Here is an 11,021-nt window from a genome sequence, read left to right as displayed (position 1 = left end):
GTTGAAGTTTGTAAAAAAGTATCACTGAAAGCATATTTCTATCGAATTTCATCCTTAGATTTCATTATAAGTGGAAAACATATTCTCATTGATTTGCAGCAATCCAGGAGGAATAAGGAGAACAGCTAATACACTAAAGAAATTTCAAGGCTTTGTCACGATTTTACTTCTCCGTTTCTTTTCTTCCCAGGTTTTTTCAAAGAACATCAATGAGAGCTTAGAAATTTTTAACAGAAATGTAAGTAATGAAACTAGTTAAGATTTGCAGTGGTAATATGCATTTTAAAAGAGCTACTGGAGACATCCTCTGCTTCTGTACTTAACCACCACCTTGTGGCACTGAAAATAAAGACTGCCTACAGTGAAATTATTCATAGTAAGGGCTTTGTTGACCACACCTCCACAGGGTAAGAGCATGCTAGAGTAATCCAACAACAGATCAGATCCACCCAAGCAATTTCTGCATTAGTACTAAGAAGACCGGAAGACAAAAGAGTTTGCTTCTTGTAGAAGAGTGAAAGTTACCACCATGACTGAAAGCCAGTGTGTTTGGTAGACTGTTAACTTGCATCTTCAGTAAAGTGTCTGTGGTCTATGACAAGAAAGAGATGCAAGGTCTCAGACTAAAACAGCATTTGATTTTTTGACAGAGGAGCTCTGCGGCAGGGAACAGGCTGGTGATGCAGTGGTGATGGCGGTTTTCTTTATCGGAGATGGCTGAGCAGACTGGAGTATCAGAAGTGCATTTTCTGCCCTTGAAAAGACAAAAAGAGGATTCAGAAAGTTAAAGGCTGATCTACTTGACTTCCATAGTCAGAAAATATTGAAAGAAATAATAAAGCACCTGTAAAATTATAAAAAATATAACTAGCAGGAAAGAATTCAAAAAGAACCTTCAGCATCAAACTAGTTAACTTACTCTTATTACAAGACAATAAGCCTTGTGGATAAATAAGTATCTGAATTTGTTATGTATCTCAGCTTTAGTACAGTTTATGGCATTTATAAGATTCTTCCAAGCAGGCTAAGGAAATGTAGACAATATGAAACTACTGTAAACCAGATTTTGTTGGAACCACATACAGTCATTACCAGTTCAACACATTGCTGCAAGGGCTCATTACGTAGGTTGCAGTGCTAAATAACACTGCAGTGAAAATTGCAAAAAAATTGAAAGTTATTTTTGTCAGGGAGGAGAGAAATCACACTGGAAAACAAAGCTGTATTCAGAAATCAGCGAAACAATTTGAAAAATACTATTTAATTCCACAAGAGAATGTGCAAAGTTTGTGAAGATGTAGAAAAGAGTAATATGTCTGGATGGAGGATGGCAAATGATGGCATAGAGAAATAGATCTGTAGAAAAAGGTCTGGTGGATAATGAGTTCATAAAACATTTATTCTGTTCAATTTTTATAATTCTAAAACTATGTCCCATTGAGTTTGGGGTACTAAGTCAAGAAAAATGCTGATCAGTTGGAGAAATTAATGGATCTGTGAAATTGGGGAAGTATGTAAGACTGTGGGCTCTGTAGCTTAGAGAAAACTAAAGAGACAAAAAAGATTTAAATAGTCAAAACATATTTGAAGAAGGTTCAGCAAGGAATAAGGGAATAAATTTTTCAGTTTGTCGTCTGGGAATGAGATGGGATTATGTTCCTGGTATTTAGATTAGAGGTCAGGAAAAGCTGTCTAACACTCAGGATAGCTAACAGCTGGGAGTTTGACTAAGGAGATTCTTAAACCACTTGCCTTGGGCTATGAAATCTCTATCATTTAAAATTAGCACAGAACATGTAACCCTAAGTTCTCCAAATATATTTTAAATATCCACCTCCTAGCATAATAAATGATTAAATCAACATTTGATTTACTGTAGGGGATGCTGCAGAAAGGATGCTTCATCCATGTAGTGTTGTATCTAACAGAACAGTATACTCCTGTATCCTTTGTAGTGCATACAAGCAGCCCTCACAAAAGCAATCAGCTTAGTGCTGCTACTGAGCATATGATAGTCATCATATATGCTGTCCTCCCCCCCAAAACGCATCCTTTGATCGCACTCTAATTTACGACAACATATTTTCTTGGCTTCTAAGCACTGCCTGGTACAAAAATATACAATGTCACAGCAACTACAATTGCTGCTCTTCAACTATTCCCACTCAAAGTCAATTGAAATTCAATTTCTTTTACTGGGGAAAGCCAGGAGGAGCCAATTATTGCTACTTTAACACAGTGCAGTTTTACCTCAAGCATCGCTTAGGTTCCAAACAAAAACATTTCAGATCTTGCTTGCAGCCTTCCTTGTGGTAAGTTCCTCAGACTCCCTGCAGTAGTACTGTATCAAGGGAGGGATGCAGTAAATACAACTAATATGGTCATATTAGCACAAAAATAAATAAAAATAGAAACACATTCTAAATCAGTGTTGTTTACTCTTTGTCTTACAAACTATGTTCCACAGCATCGCACCAAGTTCTCCCTATTGCAGCTCATTCCTGGACAAAGCTGGTGCAATTCTTTACATTTTGTGTTTAATCCCCCCCACCTGGGGGGAGCTGGCAATTCCCTGTGCCAGGATGAAAGAGCCTCAGTGTGCTGTGGATGTTACACTCACAGCAGCTATTCCCATGAGCTCACAGGATCGTGTCATAGAATCATAGAATGCCTTAGGTTTGAAAAGACCTTAAGCATCACCCAGTTCCCACCCACCTGCCATGGCCAAGGTTGCCAACCACCAGTGAAGTGTTCTTCACTTGCATTTGTTAAAATAAAAAAATTACCGAGGAACATTTCCAAATGTCTTATGGGTTTCTCAGGTTCCTGCAATATTGAGGGTGCAGCTCTGAAAATCTGCAGCAGGTGTACTCCCTCGTTGAGTTCTATAAGCAGCTGGGTTCTATCAGGTTCTAGAGCCTGTGTCGCTGGCTTGGAGCTGGCTGAGGATAGAGAAGCTGCAGTCAGAAACTGAGATGATAGGCAAATGAACACTAGGATGGCTGAAATTAATTTTAAATCATTATGATTCAGAGCTATCACTGGTACGGAAGCAACACTAAATCAAAGTGTTGTAGGTGAACTTCTGATGGCAACACAAGGGGTTTCAGTCCAAATTCTTAATTCTACAGCCCACACTGAAAATTACAAAGCAGTTTAAGCACTATCCAGGAAGCAAAAAAACAAGTTGTGTTATTTTCTTTGCAACTGCTCTAATTACAGACACCTCTATAAATATACTCATTTCTTGTTTTTCACAAGGCTGCATGATTTCCAAAATTTGCTAACATATCGTAACGGCACCTCCCTTTTCCTCAACTTGCTTGGTATGAGCACTGGTATTCAAAAAGAATTAGCAATAGACTTTAACATGTGTAGACTGTAGACCTCCGACATGCGAGGAACTGGGTTCCAAAATGTTCAGGTCTTGATGGTACCAACTAATATTGCAAATTTTGATTCTGAGCATTCTTCAGAATTAATCTGGAGAAAGAGATTTTCAATGCAGAAATGAACAATTTGTACAATTCTTATTAAGTTTCTAAAGAGGTGTCATATGAGTAGAGGCAGACAGAAAAAAAATAAAAGGTAGCAAAATTTTCTCAAAGAATGGGAAAAATTAATTGACACTGCAGGGTTTCCAACACCGCAGTTCACATCCTGGCTAAATGAAAGGATTACTGGATAGGATCAGCCTAAAAATGTCAGACGATCCTAAGTTTCTAGCTCTTTACCTGTAAAATCAGAAAAAAAATGAACTTTCCTCCCCCTTTGATTGAGTGCAACCATTGGCTTAGGAACATCACACCAAACAATGGCCATCTCTTACTGTGACTGTGTGACAAAGCAGACTCATACGGAGTCAGAAACGCTGTATGATGCAAACCACAGAAGCTTACAGGATTTGAATAAGCATTTTAGGCATTTTAAGAAAATGTATTTCAAAATATTTATGTAGTGCTGGGAATAAAAGTGATCTGAGTACTCCGCAGTGTGAAGAACGAGTGATAAGTGTTTGCATACTATACAAGGGAAAGCAATGGGGGCTATGCTCAGGTTGAAGCCTCGATAAACAAGATGTGTCATTGGCCTTTGAGAAAGGCAACCAGCTCAGTGAACCCACACAGGACACTGAACTAGTAACTTGCTGGCCACAGAGTCAGGAGAGCTACATGGTCTAAAATTGTACTGTGACTGCCTGTTACATGATGGGAGTTATCCTATGCAAAAAAAAGGTGTTTTCACACCCTGAGGGCATGCCCTGATTTCAGCCATCAGTAAGCTCATGCTTTTGCAAGGCCCCTGCTCAGAGAAGGTAAAGTGCTGCTGGACTCAGACTCAGTTAGGAACAGAGCATCTTATCTGTGGTGTCACGCTGAGTTAAGCTTCAACAGTGCACAGTGTTCTGACGTGGGGGAACAGCTCTGTGAAATCTACATGAGACTGTCTACAGCTGGATAAATTCAGAGTAAATAGTCCATTCACAAAAATATTAACAGGACTTTTCTACACATGTGCATCTGAGTTCTTCAATGCATGTCTCTCCCAAAGATTCTCCAGTAGTATAGCTACAATAGCATAACCAAGGAGAGAACCATAATATTTATCCATACATCCTCTAGAATCAGAACCGGAACTGACATACTGCATCTGCTTACATTCACCCTTTCAGGAATTAATCATCAAAACAATAGACAACTTGAGCTGGACAAGATGCCCACTGTCCTTCATTCTTTTGAAATCTTTCATCAGACACTGAAGATTCTATTCTGTATTTGTGGGAGTAATACATGGCTCCAATTTACCCCAGGCTTTCTCTTACAATTCAGATGTCATGTAATAAGACAGCTGAGAGAAAAAAATTGTGGAGAAATATCCTGTTCTCAGCTGTAAACTTCAGCAGAATTCAAATCTGTATACCCAGCATTTTTTTGAGTATGTGTGTGTGTGAATATGATAAATGGCCCAGCAGTGATCCCAGCCACCTTACTAAGAATATGTTTATATGAGAGAGCACAGGAGGCTTCTTTAGCATAATGACTCCACCAGGAAAGAGAAGTGCATAACTATCGCCTCCACCGAGTGTGCTGACAGCAAGCCTGAAAAATGAAGGAACATGGTTTCCGTAGGGGCTTGTAATGTTCCTTTCTGGCCTCTGCTTGCAGGGACTGAGAACTCATGAACAATTTAAACAGTTCTGGAAAGCATGGCAGTTCCTGTATGTGGGCTGTCAAGTTAATTTATGAGTGTGTATAATTGGGTGGTTTCTTTTCCTCTGGAAAGATTAAACTTCTGAGCCAAGAAAGATTGTTATCTACCACTTCCAATACACAGAGACAGATATTTTTAGGGTTTGAAAAGAGAGAGAAGCAGAGAAGCATCTGCACAGTGACAAAGTCTGCACACTACAGAAATGTACCTCTGAATATACTTCCTAGACACAGAGCTGTCATCACCATTCACTTACATGGCTGCATGGTAACTGCAGAGATTACATGAACTGCCAAGGGCACTGTAATCTCAGCGGACTGATCTAAGTATTAATGAAGAAGAGCTTACTGTGAACATGAAGTCTTGTGAACAGCACAGTTCCAGACTCAGCTACACCACCTGCTCTTAGCAACAACAACAACAACAACAAAAAAAAAGAACAAAGTTGAGGAATTATTTTGCATTGTCTTATTCATCTAAGAGCAATTAATCTGAAGTCATAATGACAAGAGACATAAAAAGGAGTGCATTTAATTAACATATTTAAAGTGGAATTGATCAGAGTTTACTGACACGTTGGATATGATACTGCCCTTCTACGTACCTTTGCCTCACTCTGCTTTTGACTGCTTTGCAAATAGGATGCCATTCACAACAAAGATGGAAATATGTGTGAGATTTCTTTTGTATAAAAATTTTCAGCCATCCAGTCATGTAGCTGATCTGTCCAGTTCTAAACCCTGCTTGCACAAGCGTGAATAACACCCAAAATGGGCATTCTGTACTCCCCAAAACAAACAAGTAGACAAGTGAACCAGTTAACAAATAAACAAAACCTCTATCCCCTTTAATTTCATATATTTTACTGGAAGTAAACCTGCTACTATAGTTTTCCCAGCAGGAAACTTTGCCCAGTGGGTTAAAAGTTTGTACACAGTTCATATAGAAGCAAAAAAAAGTGCCCTTGTTATTTCATTGCTCTGCAGCAGCAATTCCTAATAGTCAGGGGCCAAGCATTGAATTTCCTCACCACTCAAAAACTTTGTGATATATTTAAGGCTGTAACTGAATTCTCATACAGAAGACTGTGACTACAGTCTTTATTCACATATGAAAGCTCTTGTCCAAGAATCCCTTTTTCTCTTCATTCTAAATTTATCCTCAGCTTCTGCAGTTTCACAGTGCGACTGACTGACAGATTTGAGCTTACACTTCCTAACACAGTAATATCCCATTGTAATGTGCAAAACCCTACGGTTTGCTTTAGGTCAGGTGAATTATTTTTAAAAAATTAGAAAAAGAAGAAATATTTATGCAAATTTTCAATGGATTCCTCTGGGGTTAGCTAATGAAAAAAAGAAAAACCTAAACCCTTGGTTCCTAAATAGATTTTTCAAAGGGAACTCACTGTGGCTTTAAATATTTTTCTTCCATTTGAAGAGCAATACTTGTCACTAATAGAAATTATGCTATACCTTGTCAGCTTTTAGATGAAAACTTTAAAGCTTAAATCTCCACCTTTCACTGTCCATAATTTATTGTAGCTCTGAAGCTCATATACAGATTTCACAGTCCACTGTGTAATCGACTTCAGCCTCTTTCCTCACATAATAAATAAATTAGATAATATTGGAGACTTTAAATTAACAAAAGGTTAAATAACATTTTATGAGTTCCCTTGTTGATTTTCCAGCCAGCACCACATTCTCCATAATACATCATTACACCAACAGCACTCTGCAGTATTGCAGCTCAGCTGTATTAAGGCAATATTATTATGGGAGAGCTGCTGCTTTGAGATGCCCATTAAGAAGGCTTCAAGACCCCTGGAGCTTCCAGTCAATAAATTGTACGTTATCCAGGATTGCTTACTGAGGTATAGCACAGCCACATGACTTAAAGCTGGAGGCAGCCCATTCTGTTTCTAGGGACTCAGCTACTTTGAAATCAGAATTAAGCCCTTGCCTTTTTTAGGTGGTAATATTTCATTTATTTATTTATTTATTTGGTCAAAATACCAATACATATTCAGCATGTACTAAGAGAACTTCAGCATCTCTTATTTTCCTGTTATATTGAACATTTGTTCTTAAGGTATATACTTACCACTTCAAAATTCTTATTTGTGCATAATCCTCAAAGGAAACAGTGTAATGCTGTGAATATTATTCAACAGAGATTGGAAGCTCTAAAAAGAAGTAAAGCTCTGTTCTCTGTTCCTGAGAAAATAACTACCAGGATATTTTCCGCTTGTAAAGATTAAAACCCACTTCTAACCATTGGGCCAGCACAAGGTTTACAGAATACCATCAGGGTACCATTTCCACTTTATTCTGAGGATCTAACTTATGAATGGGCCTCAGGCCAGGAAAAAACTCTCTCTCTTCAAAGCAAAAAATCATCCCAGATATTTCTGGTACTAAAAAACTGGATATGTGTCCAGAAAATACTGATGGACAAAGATTGACTCTCTAGACTAAAATGTTACCTTTGAAATCACACAAGAGGTGCCCTGCTCTCCATACTTCTAAACTGATTGTCAAGAGAAAAAAAGAGTTTGCTGCTGCTTTTCTTTTACTTATACCTCATGAAAGCATACATTTTTTGAATGACAGTCAAAATAGACTTTGAAGGGTAAAAAGAAATATGTTGAAAACACACCAAAAAATCATAAACTATCAGAGTACAGACAGGTAACCTGTAACCAAAATACATGTTCAGCACAATATCAGGAAGGCGTGAGGACTGCCTGAAGAACTTTCTTTTTCTTTTGTTCATACTCTGGTTTGATTTTAATTGATGTTTTTCATTTTCCTCTCTGATGTTGTCTCTGTATTCTTCCCACAGCTCATCAGTCCCAAAGATGCAGAGGAACACCTCCATTTGGAATGAGCTACTAAATTTCAAGGGTTTGAAGAAACCAAAATTTAGGAGACAACATAAGCCTACATTTTTCTAAATAGCAGTCCACAATAGTGTTTTGTTTTGATGGTAGATGTTAGTAGATGGTAGATGGTAGTTGTTTTGTATTGATGGTAGCTTCACCCATCTGTGAAATTTTGTGATATTATGCTTAAAGAATGATACACACACAGTAAGCTTTTAATAGCCATTTATAATCAAGTGACATAAAGTGTTAATTACAGCCTTGATTTCTAGCAGTTGGTTGACTAGTTAATATTTGAACACACAGAATTTCATGTCGCAGTGCTGCTCACTATAAACCATTCTGATAAAATACATTTTCTTGCTTTGAACATATGTCAACATATTGAGCCACTGATCAAATAATGCTGTGTCCAGACAATCCGAGGAAGTTATATTGTAAGGATATCTAAGAGTGGCTCAACTACCAGGAGATATAATCTATGGAATGACTCGCATACAAAGATGTCACTGATTGCAAATGTAAATGATAACATTCTCCCTTCCTGTGCTGACAGGAATATTATCAAGCTCAGCTTTTCCTCAGGCAAGATCTTGGCATGTCAAAGTTCTTTAACACCCTAAACAATGCTTGAATGTGGATGTCAATTAATACTAAATCAGTCTTGTGGAGTTTAATCTCTCTTTAACTTGAAAATCTCTCATCTTTTCTTCCAGGCAAAGATACACTAAATTACTTGTAAACCACTGAAGATTTGTATAGGCCATCATGAATGGTGTAAGCCACCACTTATCTCTAATGTTACAGAAAAAGTGATTAATATCCTTTCATGCATAACAAATTTATTTTATGCTGCACAAGAGGTAATAAGTATCAAACAAACAAATGAAATTTATCATGCATCTCTCCTCTGTTAAAGGAATGACTTATTTGTAAATATATATCTGAATTTCCTAATACCCTCTGAATCCTACAATTTGAAAGAGTTACATTGATTACTTGTTGTACTAATTAGGAGAGTAGGAAAATCTATTTCCATGTGGGCAAAACCACACCACCTTCACCACCACCAGAAAAAAAGGCAAGAGACTCTGGCCAGCTAACTGTCACTGTGATATTTGGGTTCTGCAGCTAAATATGGTCCCTAATATATTTCCGGGTAGAAATTACAAGAAATGTAAAGGATTAAGAAATGCATTACAAATTCAAATGGACTACCCGTGCCCGGCAGGGAAGCTTTAAATAAGCTATCCATTAATGAACAAATAAAAATAGTCAAACTAAACCTTCTACAAGGGCTGCTCCAAAAGTAATGCCTCCTATTTTATGATGATAGCCCACAATGTCAGAGCATGATGTTGGTGGTACAGCAGTAGAGGTTGAACCTTCCCACCCATATCCTGTTACATTTTGTTGCCGTGAGAAAGCTGGCAGCAGAGGGGCAGTCTGACAGAACAGTGTCTGACATGGAAGTGCATATGGAGCAAAGCTGTGTCACTGAATTCCTCCAAAAATGGAAAAAATGTCACTCATTGGCATTCACTGATGTTTACTGAACATTTATGGAGACCAACCAGTGGATGTGAGCATGGTGAGGCGCTGGGTGCTGTGCTTCAGCAGTGGTGACAGTGGGTCACCTCCACTGGTGCAGATTTTTACGAGTGTGCTGTGCAGCTCTTGTTCATTGCTGGTGAAAATGCAGAGCTAATGGTGGTGACTGTGTAGGACAATAGAGTTTTGTAGCTGAGAATTTTCTCCATCAAGTAGTGCTCTTTGTATCTGTTGCAGTTTCCACTGAAATAAATAGTAGGCATTACTTTTGGAACGACCCCTGTATTTCCACAAAATGCGTATTAAAACTTATTATCAGTACATACTGAAGATAAAGGCCAGTGGTGACAGAAAAGAGAAAGAACATCTTTGACACAATTATGAACAGAGATTTTGCCTGGGTGTCTTCAGTACAGTGTGGAAATTTAGTTGGAAGTCTTTCGTGTTTGCTATCACACATTAGAGTTCCTGTAATAGTGCTGAATATATGCTGCATGGAAGTTACTGGACTTCCACAGGGATTCACACACTTCTTTAGCCTTTGTAAGCTAATGGCAAATAGATTCAAATACAGTAGCACCTGTCTCAGCTGGTGTACACCAGTCTAATTCCAGCAGCAGATGGAAATGCAATTTACACCAGCTGTGGATTTACATCTGTGAGAGCTTGAAGGGGGTTCTGAACCAAGTGAAATTTGACTGAGTTAAGCGCTGCATGAGAAATCTGTAGACCTTCAGGACAGAGAGCTGCCTTCCTCTTTATCTTTCTGAACATGATTAAATGTGAATTGGTCTAATAGAATTAGAATTCTGGATAAATCTTCAGGACTACCACAGAATTTTTGCTTTGGTTATGCCCCTTCATAACTTCCTTCTATGAGGAAAGAGTTCATAGATGTTGACAGAAAATGAAAATGTAATAGAGCTGATGCTGAGCTTCTTGACTAAAATACAATGCCTGCTGTGGGATGCTGTTTATGTCCCTTGCAAAACATTTGTGAACACAGTAAATGGTGGAATCTGTTTACCATGCAGATGGTTGGCATTGAGCAGTAACTTCTCAGAAAAGAGTTACTCAAAAACATCTACTTATGGAGTTCTGCTGTATGTACTGACACATTTTTGATGAACAGCAGCACATAATGTAGTACCTTCTGTGTGTAGACTATTACCAAAATTTGCTCCTGGTATCGATAGCAATTACTCTACCTTCCAGTCATCAGGCACCTTTTCCCCTGCCATGATCAGTCAAACATAACTGAGGGCTTAAGCTGTTTGTGACAGTGATTGGAATAATTTTGATGACTTCAGGCTGATTTCCTCAGAAAATACTGTGGCAGCACTGTCATGAATTTCCCACAGTACCTTCAAAT

At 38.2% G+C, this 11,021-nt stretch overlaps 1 long non-coding RNA gene across 1 annotated transcript; it reads right to left on the bottom strand.

Annotated features, from left to right (window-relative positions):
* On the bottom strand, positions 556-2,516 carry LOC110390061. The gene is made up of 3 exons (XR_002433511.1): positions 2,452-2,516; positions 2,251-2,341; positions 556-754 (listed from the first exon to the last, which is right to left on the bottom strand). It is a non-coding gene; the product is annotated as an uncharacterized LOC110390061 (long non-coding RNA).

The sequence above is a fragment of the Numida meleagris genome, chromosome Z (genome assembly GCF_002078875.1).
Source record: "Numida meleagris isolate 19003 breed g44 Domestic line chromosome Z, NumMel1.0, whole genome shotgun sequence".
NCBI classification, from domain to species: Eukaryota; Metazoa; Chordata; class Aves; order Galliformes; family Numididae; genus Numida; species Numida meleagris.
Note: the sequence above shows the minus strand (reverse complement) of the source record. Positions and strands in the feature narration are given on the sequence as shown.